Source organism: Spea bombifrons, chromosome 5, assembly GCF_027358695.1.
Source record: "Spea bombifrons isolate aSpeBom1 chromosome 5, aSpeBom1.2.pri, whole genome shotgun sequence".
In the NCBI taxonomy this organism is placed as follows: Eukaryota; Metazoa; Chordata; class Amphibia; order Anura; family Pelobatidae; genus Spea; species Spea bombifrons.
The window spans coordinates 59,984,686-59,997,495 of NC_071091.1; the positions used below are offsets into that span (position 1 = coordinate 59,984,686).

The window sequence follows — 12,810 nt, forward strand, 5'->3', positions numbered from 1 at the left end:
ATTAGTTAAAGATAACAGGCTTGATTCAATTACCTGTCTAAACCTTGGATGAATCAAATGGAGATAAAAAATAAATGGTTAGTGGTTCAATAATTGCCCATAAAATTGCTTTGGTCTGCTTACGCAAACAGTGATATTAACATAGCTTTGATCAGCGCCGTCTTTAATATTGATTGGACCTTTCTCCCCCCACTCCCTGGCATACAATCACATCATCCACTCCAACACCAAAAACACCCCACATCATCCCCTTACCTCAACTGCAGATTTCTCCGTGGCATTACCCAGTCTTCCGTACGGGCTGGCAGCTTACCTCTGGGTTTCTCCCACTCTGTCTCTTTTTTTACGCCCAGGGGAAACAGGAATGCAGCAGAGTCCTGTGATCTCACATAATGCAATATCCTCCTGCTGCGTCTCTGCTTCTCCTGGGCGGTACAGAGAGGATGCTTGCAATGCATAGGTAAGCAGCGCCCTTAGGCTAGGTTTCCACTTGTTTTTTTTTGCTAAAAACGCCCATAAAAACGCCAATTCAGCCACACGGCATTTTTTTAGTGAAAAAACGCTGCAGCCCGATGTTAGCTGTTCTTCAATAGGAAATCACACTATGCCATATCCACTTGGCGTTTTTCTGTTTTGCGTTTTTTCAGTCCTCTTTGGTGTTTTTCTGCTTTTTTGGGCTCTGTGGCAGTTTTTCAAAATCGCAGCATGTTGACACCCTGGCCTTTTTTGCAAGGAAATCTTGGCGTTTTTCTCCAATAGAAGTCTATGAGAGAGAAAAAACGCCATGAAAACGCCATGTGGGTATTGCCTTAGCGTTTTTTATGGGGTTTTTTTCCACAGTTACAATGCAGAGAATGGACCCAGTATCTGTGTGTCCTACGAGAAATAGGCTGGAAACAAACAGTTTCACACAAAACAAAGTTCATATTGAATTTTACACCATTGGGAACAAACATGCCATTACAAACAAACATACCCGACGCATCAACTGGATCCTGCGTGCCAAAAGCAACAGCAAACAATTTGCACCATCATTTGGGGCCTTCTTCCTAGAGGAGCAGACATTCGGAGTAAAGCATGCCTTACAAACCACAGAAAAGAGACAAAAGGGTCCGCCGGGGCGTTTAAGTAGAACTCTATCAAGGAAATGACATCCGGAGGGGGCAGATACTTACCACTTATCCTAATCCCTTTTAGCTGGGTGAAACTTCTAACCCGTAAAGGCTGGAAAAACCGCCTAAGGTAAAAAAAAACAATTTCCACAGAAAGGCTAACACGCCAGAAAAAACTCCAGAAAAAAACGCCAAAACGCAGGTAAATGCAGTGGCAGTTTTCTTGGCAGGACAAAAACCCAAGTGGAAACCTAGCCTTAGAGTGGCGGGCCCATTAGCAGTTGCAACCTCTGAGACTGCGGTTGCTGTGGGCTCAGTCATTCCTGGGGGGCCGTAGCAGCTGCCCCTTTTGCCCCACATTAAAGATGGCCCTGACTTTGGTATGAAGAAATTCTGTTTTAAGTTTTTGTAGGCGAGGTTGGTTAACACTTGTTGCTAGTAACCATAAGCAAGTTAAAAAGAAAAGTCTGTATCTTTTAATGTGCCTTAGATATGAAAAGGGCAAGTGTCAAGACTGTGCATAGAACTTTGTACTACTGATACCCTGTCCAAGGTTACTTTGGGGCCCTTATGTAAAAGTGACAGCAATATAAATAACAAAATGATGTGTCCTGTATACTGCTAAATCCGAATGTCTTCTGTTAGGGAGTTAGTGATTATTCATGACTTGGTGGCCAGACGACAGTGTGGCTTGGGCTACCTGATTTCAGCATATAGTCATAATGTTGTCTTACTTATTCTCTTAAACCCCAAATTGCTGTTTGTTTCATTCTTCCTGGTGGCTGCTGGTGTGTTGAGATATTGTGCATTATTCAGATATAAAAAAGATCTAAATATGCAAATGTTGACAGAGCCACAGATATATCAAAAAGATACACTATCAAAAATATATATATTCAATGATTTTTTAATGGAATTTCAGATATAGGGGAAATGGAACACTTATCATACTCAGATTAAAGTTCAGTAGAGAGGTCAGTAGCAGTAGTTGAGTTTGACCCACAATGGGATTGATTTCTTCATCCTCAGACCTCAAATCAAAAACCCAGATATATTCACCTCAATTACTTCTACTTGCTGTATGTATTGAAAGGTAAGATTTAGAAGATTCAGTGAAGATCTCAATGCCGTTCACACGTCTCTGCTTTTTATGTAGTTTACAACATCTCCAGATGTATAATTAGGTGTGAGATTTTGAAAGCTCTTCGCACATTATAACAAATATAAAACATCCTCTTGTGTCTTTGTCTAAAACATGATAGCAAAACTGAATGCACTCTTCCCCAGGATCAGTTGGGTGACATATTTGCAGTTCAATTAAAGCAATATAGGCTTCCTTAGTAATACAAGGAGTAAATTAAAAAGCACAACAACAACAAAGCAAGAATTCAGTGCATACCATTCAAAAACACCTATCTAAGGCATAGATATTGGAAATTCTATCACAGTTCATGGCAATGTTTTGCTTAGTCCATCACTACATCAAAGTACCCCAAGTTTGGTGAGTTTTATCTACTTTTTCATTGCTTGGCGAGAATCAGTTAAACCCAAAGAGAGTCTCATGCAAGGTGGGATCTAAGCCACAACCACAACCAGTCTCAGCAGTGAACTACTGAGGCATTATATGGGGGCCACATATCTTTAATTAAAGTTGCATACACAGAAAGAGATACTTAAAGTCAGAGCAGAAGCAGTTAACTTAAAAAAATTTAATGTAAATACTTTGAAAGGTGTACCTTACACTATTGTGGCCTCTATTACTAGTAAATTTGGATACCATCTTAATAGAAAAGCTTAACGGACAGGCAGAGGTAGTTTACCGGGCTATCCCAAATAAGCTGAGCTGGGACTACTATGAGATTCGGCTGCGCCTCCTAGCCCGTTATGCAAAACCAGCGGATGCCTATCCCTGAAGATTTTGGGAAGTTGGCAACAAGAACATGATGCCTATGTCAAATGGGCCCAATGAATATACAGAGCTTGTACATACTGGTCTCATATAGAGACAGTGAAGGACGGTCAGTACCTTATTTTGCTGCAACAGTTTCACGCACCTCCAAAAATGGGGGACTGGGTTCAGGGCTGTGAGCCCAAAGCCTTAGACAGAGCAGCCCACCACATTGAAACTCAGCGAGAGGGAGCCCAGGATGCAGGGGGCCTCTCGTCAGATGATGGCTAGCAGAGGGCTTGTGGTGTAACATGAAAGCTTTTCTATCTTGCAATGGGCCTCTCTTCAGATGGTGGCTAGCAGAGGGCTTGTGGTGTTATAGGAATGTTTTCTATCTTGCAAGGAGCCTCTCTTTAGATGGTGGCTAGCAAAGGGCATGTGGTGTTACAGGAAAGCTTAATAAACTACATCTCAGTTGGAATTAAAGAAAAAAAAAACAGATGTGGATAAAACACATTTCACAATCTTATAGAAAAACACTGATTAATCTTAAATTCTGACTTAAAGGGACAGAATAATGTCACAGACACCCTCACTAAAAAGGAATGCATATTAAAGTGCTTTATGAGTACTTTAATATGCATTCATTAAAAAATGACCTGACCTATAGCTTCCTACTAGCCCATAGTCTATTGATTTTTGCCATTGGAGCTGACTGGCTGAGATGTTTTCAGCAGTATATAAAAATGAGAAGTGAGGAGATGCAGATGCATATGGCATTTAAAATAGGCAGTCTACCTAAATTTAAAGGGATCTCTCAGCTGTCATGTGGCTTAAAGTTCATATGTTCTCTGGAGAGTGCTTTTAAAAAAACACAAAAATACACTTTATGAGAACCATTGATACATTTATGCAAGTATTCAGAAAATATTTTAATAGGTGAACTTTCAATAAATAAAGAAATAATAAATAAGTAATTGCAACCAGTATTATTTATTTATTTATTTAAAAAAATTGTGAAATAGCTGTTGCTTAGATTCAGACATAGTAGAAAGAATATACAGTATCTCTGTATAACCTATGGCAATGGATGAGATCAAAGGCTAAAATTGGTATCAAGCCAGATGCTACATCGAAATGAGTTTGATGAAAGCAGAGAGTAAGCAGTTCCCAATTGGGCATTTGAGTTTGGCTTGTTCTCCAGAGCTGTGATGCAACCTCTGGAACTGATTACTATTACACTGATAAATGCTTGGGGAATACACTAACAGCATGCAATAGAAAGTAATACAGCAATAAACATGCAAAGTTTATCACGCTGCATATATGTAGGTAGGACTTGTTAAGCATTTGCTTAAATACCGTATTGGCTCGGATATAGGCTGCACCCGAATATAGGCCGCACCCTAAAAGTTTGGTGCTTTTTTAAAGACGGACCAAAAATTATATGGGGCGCAGATACATATAAGGGAAAAAAACAAAACAACAATATAGTGTAGAGTGTATAATCAATATTAGATTAGAGTGATATGTTGCACTCACAAGTGAAATAGATGATTCAGACCCATCAGAGTGGAGTAAAGTAGTATCTTTAATAATCTTCGTGTTGAATCTATAAAAACAAACTAAAATGGTACAATATCTTTAGGTAAAAAACTGAATTCACCGGTAAAAATGCACTCACATTTAGTCCATGCACTTAAAGGTGCATATATAGGCGTGTATGCAGAGAAATCCACCAATTGTAGAATGTAAAATCGTCCAAATTGATCCTTCCGACGCGTTTCGCCGAGTTGGCTTCCTCAGAAGTGTGATCAATCAGGTAAGTGTTAAAGAAAAAGTTTTGTAATAGATATGCTGCCACTCTGTCCAACCACCCCCGAGATATGCTGCCACTCTTCCCCCCCAAGATATGCTGCCACTCTGTCTCCCCCCCGAGATATGCTGCCACTCTGCCCCCCCCGAGATATGCTGCCACTCTGTCCCCCCCGAGATATGCTGCCACTCTGTCCTCCCCCCTCGAGATATGCTGCCACTCGCCCCCCCCGACTTACCAGAGCAGACCCCCAGGTGTCTTGCGGGGCCGGCCGGGGACATCTACGTAATACGCGTATACAACTTTCGGCACAGGAAATTGCGTAGATGTCCCCCGCCGGCTCCACAAGACACCCGGAGGTCTGCTCTGGTAGGTTTTGGGGGCAGAGGTAAAACGCATCGTGCGGACGTTCACCGGCTGCGGCGATGCGCCTAAACAACCTCCGCTGCCGGCACGTCTGCGCGATGTGCTTTAACAATCTCCCTTGCCGGGACTCCCCTCGTGGGAATTCCCGGCAAGGGAGATTGCTTGCCGGCAGTGGAGGTTGTTTACGCGCTCATCGCCGCAGCGGGTGAACGTCTGCGCGATGCGCTTAGACAATCTCCCGTGCCGGCACTCCCCTCGTGGGAAGTGCTGGCAGGGGAGGCTGTCTGAGCGTATCAGAGAGTAGGATCAGGGCCGGCCCTACAATGGAGCCGACTGGGGCAATTGCCCCAGGCGGCACTTTAGAAGGGACGGCACTTTGCCGCCCCAAGCGCTTTTTTTTTTGAAGCGGAGAGAGAGAGGGGCACCGAGTGGTTTTCGCTTACCCGCTCGCCGCCCCTCTCTCTCTCCTCTGCGGCGAGTCTCCCTGTTCGGTCGCGGTGCCGGCTTGTAATGCAGAGCGCCGGAAGTGACGTGAATTTCCGGCGCTCAGCATTACAAGCCGGCACCATGGCAGAGCAGGGAGACTCGCCGCAGGACTGTTTAAAGGTAAGTACCGGCGTCGGCGGGGGGGGCGGCATTTTAAACTTCGCCCCAGGCGGCGTTAAGTCTTCGGCCGGCCCTGAGTAGGATACAGGTCTGCTGCGGGGGATCTGTATCCTAACCCTGCTGCCTGCCTGGCGCCCGGAACTGCATGTCCCGGGCGTCGGGCGCTGGACCCTGAATATAGGCCGCACCCATACTTTAAAGACTTAAAGTGGGGGAAAAAAGTGCGGCCTATATTCAGGCAAATACGGTACTTAGTTATCCAGGGTAAACTTGCTTGGTTACACAGTTTGTGAGAAAACACACATTGTTCTTTTGCCACAAACTTTGAAAGATATTGGTGATGAAATGGATACATGAAGAGTGACATGACTCTACCTTTTTAAAATATCACAAACATGAATACATAGGGGACCAGAGATGTTGTCGAGCACAAATTGTTTGGGATTTTTTTTTTTTTTTGCCACAAACTTTGAAATAAGATTGGTGGATAAATAAATACATGAAATATGACAAAATGACCTCAATAAAATACTCTGTACTGTTTACTTTTCAGAGGCCTATACTTTTGAAGTTAAAATGCCAGTCTATGGAATAATACGCAGCCTAAAAAGGCACCTTATGATGTTTGCCCTGTTATTTCTATAATAGGTGAAAATTATATGCGTATGAAGTATTTTTCAAGTCAGGACAAGCAAACAAATGTACTTTTGGTTAATTTACATCAACTTCTTTAGTTGTGTCAACATTTTTAGGCACAACTGTAAAAATGTAGATTTCTCAAATTTCTTAATTTTTTATGTTTTATTCAGTGTAAATGAGGAGTTACATATATTCATAAGACATCAGAAGATAGCTGTACTTGTCTTGAAAACACCATATAATGCACACCTTCCAACAGTCCTTGATTTTGCTGGATAATCTTGATTTTTGCGGTTCGGTAAATCCTCTGATCATCCCTGACTAGCCCAGAAAAGCGAAAAGGCTTGCATGAACACACCTTCCACCAATCCCACTTCCGGTACAGACCCATACATTTCCTTTGCTGGCCCTGCCACATTGCCAACATACTGTAGGTCTCTCATCTTGGACACCTGAAATCTTGGTGGGAGGTTGGTTGAATATTAAAGCTATAGTAAGAAAATCATGCTAGGTACAAAAAATAGGAAGTGAGACGAAAACATAAAACAACAGACAACTGAGCTACACTTTCAATATAGACTCAAAAAAAGAGGTTTATTCACTAAAGAGTCTGGCAGGTGAGTTGCTGTTTCAGCGCCCTCACTTCATTATTCATTATGAACAGCCAATGCTGGCAAATAGCCGGTAAAGAGCTGAACGGGCCTTGTATAATGTGTAATTGAATGGGTAAGGAGATTTCAAAGAAATCTCACTTATTGTATTATGCGTTATACAGGGCTAGTCAGGCTCCTCCTGCAGCAGAAGCTCACTGGGGTTGGCCCTTTATAATCTACAGTAAAGTCAGGGATCTGTAACACAACTTTTCTGAAAAGTCTCCTGACTTTTCTCCTTTTACTGAATAAACCTCAAACAGAGCATTTCTATCACGTAAGTAATGTTGTACAAGTTACTAAATTACCTATAGGCGATATATATTTCAGCCACACCCATCGCTAACAGGTGTATAAAATTGTAGATTACCAATTATTAAGGAGTTACACGAAAACTGTATGTCTGCTCATTTCCTCATATGGGATAGGCCGAATAACGACAACGCATCATGGTTTGAGATTGAGAAGGTGGCAATTAACGTTCTCCGGCCTTATGATATTATCTGGACTAACTACGAAATAACAAACTATATAAAAAGTGACGATGTAGTTGTAAATGACATTTTAAAGACATTGACTAGGCTAAAGAAGAGTATGAAATTGGATAGGAAGCTTCTTTTCTCATCACCAATTGAAATACTGAAGGATATGGATTTGAGTAAATTCAAAGATGTCGCAAATAAGACATGGGCACCAGATGCCAAAATTCCAAGTTAAAAAATGTGTCCTTTTAGCCCCCAAACAACCAACATTAGCTGTTGTGGATGAGTAAAATATTTTTAAAAAATTGTTTTTTTCCCAATTTTTCACCATTTTTTTTTTTTTCAATAGTAAATTATATGACATTATCAAAATAACGGTATATAAAAAAAGCGATTGTTGTCCTATATAGAAAAACATAATTGTTATGTGGGTTCACTAAATGAAAAAGAAGAAAATGACAGCTAAACAAGAGATGTTAAAACAGCCTCGGTCACGAAAGGCAAAAGGCAAAAAAAAACCAGTCAAGTCTTTAAGGGGTTAAACCCAGTATTTTGTGTGCAATGTAATGAATACTCCTTGTCTCCTCACACCAGCTACACAGTGTGATTAATTAACAAAGTACACGGAACATAGCAGCGGGGGCATGAATAACCTGAGACAGTAACGAGGGCCAGGTATGACGTAAGCAGCGGTGATCCCCGGATCCAAGATCAAAATGCAACACCCTCTGATACGTCACAAGCGCCACTCCCCATCTGTTAGGGCTCGGTAGCAATGACGACGCACGCAGGACGCTGGCCCCGCCCAGGGGAGGGAAGTAAGCGCCTGTGTCTGTAATTATGCGTGTGTGACGCGTTGCTAGGTCGGGTGGAGGTAGTTTGTTCTGTGGGGCTCTCCGTACGGGGGGGGTTGACGGGAAGGAGCGGGGAGAACTCAGGAGGCTCAGTAACACGAAGGAGCCGGTGGTGTGTGTAAATATATATAACGTTATATATGTGTGTATTTTCCGTTCGTATGGACTTATTAATCTTCCCGTGTGGGTACTCGCATTGAGGAGATATAAATACTATGGCGAAACAGCGATGATAAAGTGACAGGTGAATTGGAGCGCGAAAACAAGGGCTACGGGGGTTACTGAAGTGACGTGTGCGAAGTAAGGGTAACAGTTCGGTAACGGACCATCGCAGCTTTCTATTGGTGCAGGTATGTCTCTCTTGTCACTCTGTGCATGTATGTGTTGTGTATACACACATGTGTTGTCTGTGTGTCCGCAGCCGGTATAGACTTAACAGCGCAGAGCATGGGGGGCAAGAGACGTGCGTCCAGGGCTACTACATAAAGGCAGCTCTGTTACAATGTCATGGGCTATGCCTGCTGGTTTTGCCCCACTAGCTGGTCTTACTGGTGAGGCTGTTGCCCCAGTAGTGCCTTGTGCCCAGATCCCAGTAATGTCTCTAGTAATTGTTGAGCCTGCCTACCCACGGTTCTCTTATTGCCTTAAAGACCCATTCCCGATGGCTTTGGGATGGATAATTCATAGTCTATCAATCTTTGTGTTGGGTTGTGAGATTGGGTATCAGTTCCTTGCAGCAGAGCCTTGTGGATAATAGAAACTCAAAGAAGAACATTTATTAGTTAAAAAGTATATGTGATGATCTATCTTAATGGCGTGTTATGTTTTTATAGAGCCTTTTGTTTTGAAAAGACTAAAACACGATAAACAAGCTTTTAGACTTATTTCTACATCCTGATGTGGCTTCATTAGGACATCTGATGGTATCCTATAGTGACCTTTAGCTAAACTGACAGATCCTCAGTATTCACTTACTCCCTGGATCCAAAGGCTGCTGGGTCATAATGTATATTTCTGCTCTTCATACAGAAGCAATATGAAATAATAGGTCACTTGAAAGTTATTGTCATCTCCTAGCGGCCAGAACGAGGTCACTCTTGGAATTTATACTACAGCTCAGCGTCGCTGTTTACGTATCGCTTCAGAAAACATACATTTTCATGGTATTTTCTGTTTCTGTCACATCTATTGAGACGGAAGATCAGAATAGCTAAGGAAAATGCACTCTGATTGCCCAGTTTTCATGTGTATCGATGTTTAGGAACCCAGACACGCATGCTATATACTGTTATTTCCTAGCAATAACAAATACTTATTTTATATTGGGCCATCAATAATATATTATTTAAAGAAAGCCAACTGGAAGAGAGGATTCGTTCCTGTGATACCCAGGCAATAAACTATTAGGTTATTCAATCTTAATTATTTGATGCACACTCATCCTCATGTCCGTTGACCTAGGTTTGTGTAATATTAAGAAGACAATGCAGTTTAATTTCATTAGGGTGTGGAATCAAGTTTAACTGCATTTCCCCTTCTATCTGAAATGTGTGATCACAGCTCATCACGACTCGGATAGCAATTATAAGATTTAAAAGAATATTGAATTGGCAAGGTTCCTAGGGTTTTGTTAATATTTATATTAATAATTGATATATAATGTGTATGTTTGTATTGAGGATTGACTGACGTATTTGCTGTCTTGGTCCAAGTGTCTCTAAAACAATGCAAAGAATGCATGTCTTGTTTTCTCATAGCAGTTTTTTTCTTCCTCTTGAAATGATTACGCTCGGTTGTAGAAGGATGTTCTTTTGAGATGACTTTCATGTTTCGCAACCTTTAATAATTTCCTTTTTGCTAGTTTGTTCTGTGCAGCTCAAGAACCTGGCCTCTCGCCGGCACTTGATTTAGTCCCTATCGTTGTGCCGTGACAACCGACATAGAGCTTTCATAAAACTTTTTTTTTTTTTTTTTTTTAAAGAAAAATTAATGATTTTCAAAGAGGGTGCCTTATTGCCCTGTAATGAACAGCAATCCATCTTGAGTTCTTCTAAGTATTGAACTACCCTTAATTGTTTTTAGAACCACCGATCTGAAAATTAACTCTTGAGGGCCATGTTTTGGTGGATGTTGTTCTGAGAGACAAAAAAATACTGTCCAGTTATGCTTATTGAATGTTGTGTAGTTGTATGGCAGATTTCCTCTTTGGAGACCATGTGAAAATCTGGTGTATTTTCATCCTCTCCATGGAGGGTCTACAGAAATATTCTGATCAGTTTTTCTGAAGACGATACAATAAGTCTGCCCATAACTTCTGCTATAAAGACTCGAACGTTAATCAGTCCTTGGTCTGGTCCTGTATTTGGGATAGCCAAATGTCTGCTCCATTCATGTTAATATTTTCTCACTATAATAAAGTCTGCCACTTATGCTGGGATTCTTTTGCACTTTTCTACCACCCTCTCAGTAACGTAAAACTTATTTACATTACATCTAAGCTTCTGACCTTCTAGTTTTTGACCTCTTGTCCCTGTGTTTCTTCCTGTATGTACGTTCATGCTATCTGATGTCTTCCTTTGAAAGCTGGGGCTATGAGACATACACACACACACACACACCTATATATATATATATATATATATGTTTTATGCTGAATAAGCCCACGTTTTTTTCTTTTGCTTAAATTGGAAGCATAGATAACATGGGAAGTCCTGTGTTAGTTGAGTAGCTGGGGTCAGCACACTTTTCCAAGCAGGAAATGTAAAGATCTGTTGTTCCCTGCCCCCAACTCATGTTGCCATGGTATACATGCAAAGCTGCTGCTTTTCATCTGGACAGAAATTCCTTTGGTCCTGAGGTTCACACACATTTGATATAGAATGAAGGGCTTTACTGTGTTGGTGGGGGGTTGATGCGTAGGGTTTAAAACAAGTACAGAGCCGAACTCACTAGACCAACTTGCATTATTTGTTATGCGTTTACCTTGTTACATGTCCATCAACATGCTTCTTTATAGAGGACTGCAGTACAGGGAAGACTTGGATGCCGTGTGTGAAACTGTACTGCAGAATAAAGACAAAGCTGCTTGGTTAAATATTCTGAAATGGTGCAGAGATCAGGACAAGACCAGGCTGGGCGATCTCTTCATTTATTTTACTGCCAGAACCTAACTTTGCGTGCTATGAAATATTGATCTCCATAAACGCATCCTGCCCTGTCTCACAAAAGAAGCAGACATCAAACTTGGCTTCTGAGATCTACCAGGGTTTTGTCTAGCCCTGAATTAGACCTCCCCTCATAACATACCATGGGGGTTTCTTTGTATTGGATTAATTATTTTAACAATAAATCAAGCACTTTTTCACATGCTGGAAGAGGTGCCTATTCCCTCTTGCTGCTGACACTGTTGCGGTTAAAATCAGCGATTGCACAGGAGTGTGATGTTAGGCAGTAATTGTTGGCTATGTGGACTGAATGTCTACTGGAACAATTGTGGCAAAAAATATTTCTTTATTAATAAAAATACCAAGCCCCTCCATTCTCACTGCAGTCCAGAGTTTGTATTGTGAGAGGCACAGTGGGGAGCTTCTAAGCCCCTTTATTCTCAGCGTTTCGTAACAGCCTATATAACGATGGCAAGTTTAGACGCTGTTGGGATCAATCCTGAGCCCATCCCAGTGTGGGAATCACTGGGGCAAAAGACTTTGTGCTGCTCACAGTCTATGGAAAGGCTGCCGTGGAGTGAGCGATCAAGCAACGTTTCTCACTGAAAGACCACTGTCATATCCGAGAGACAAGCATCAATGTGGCGGTCTAAAGAGGGGCTGTCACATTAATGCTTTTACCATAACTCAATTTAATTATCAACATACCTGTTACAGGTCTATATGATATACAGTCTATATAATGTTTTGCAGGTTTTTATAGTGTTTTCTAAAAGTGAACAAGAGATCTGTGGCAAAACTAGGATATTTATTTCCTGTTCTCTTTTCTGACCTCTCAAGATTCACAGGTGTGTGTGTGTGTGTGTGTGTGTATACATATACATACATACATACATACATACATACATACATACACATACAATGTGTGTGTGTGCATAGATAGTAATGTAGGAGCTGGGAATAACCATGACAATCCTGTGGCTGAAAAGTTAAAGCTGCCCTCAACTTCTAAGCACGATTACCTAGCTTCATCTCTTTTACAGAGCCATGACATGTAATATTTAAAAAAGGTGACAGATCTTCTTTAGAGCCACTGACGTCCGAAACATAGAACTGACTACCTCTTCCCCTATTTCTTTTCTGCACCAGTTGTGAAGCAGGTACAAATAACTAAACACATCCAAACGAATTAGAGGTTTTTAATATACCGGGTTCTCTTTAAAATGTGTATAT

General features: G+C 41.4%; 1 protein-coding gene across 1 annotated transcript in view; it reads left to right on the top strand.

Moving 5' to 3' along the window:
• Positions 1-8,456: 8,456 nt before the first annotated feature.
• GALNT1 (polypeptide N-acetylgalactosaminyltransferase 1) overlaps positions 8,457-12,810 on the top strand; it is an 88,965-nt gene continuing 84,611 nt past the window's right edge. The window contains exon 1 of the mRNA XM_053468269.1: positions 8,457-8,763. The gene's annotated coding sequence lies outside the window, so the exon portion shown is untranslated. The remainder of the gene's footprint in view (positions 8,764-12,810) is intronic.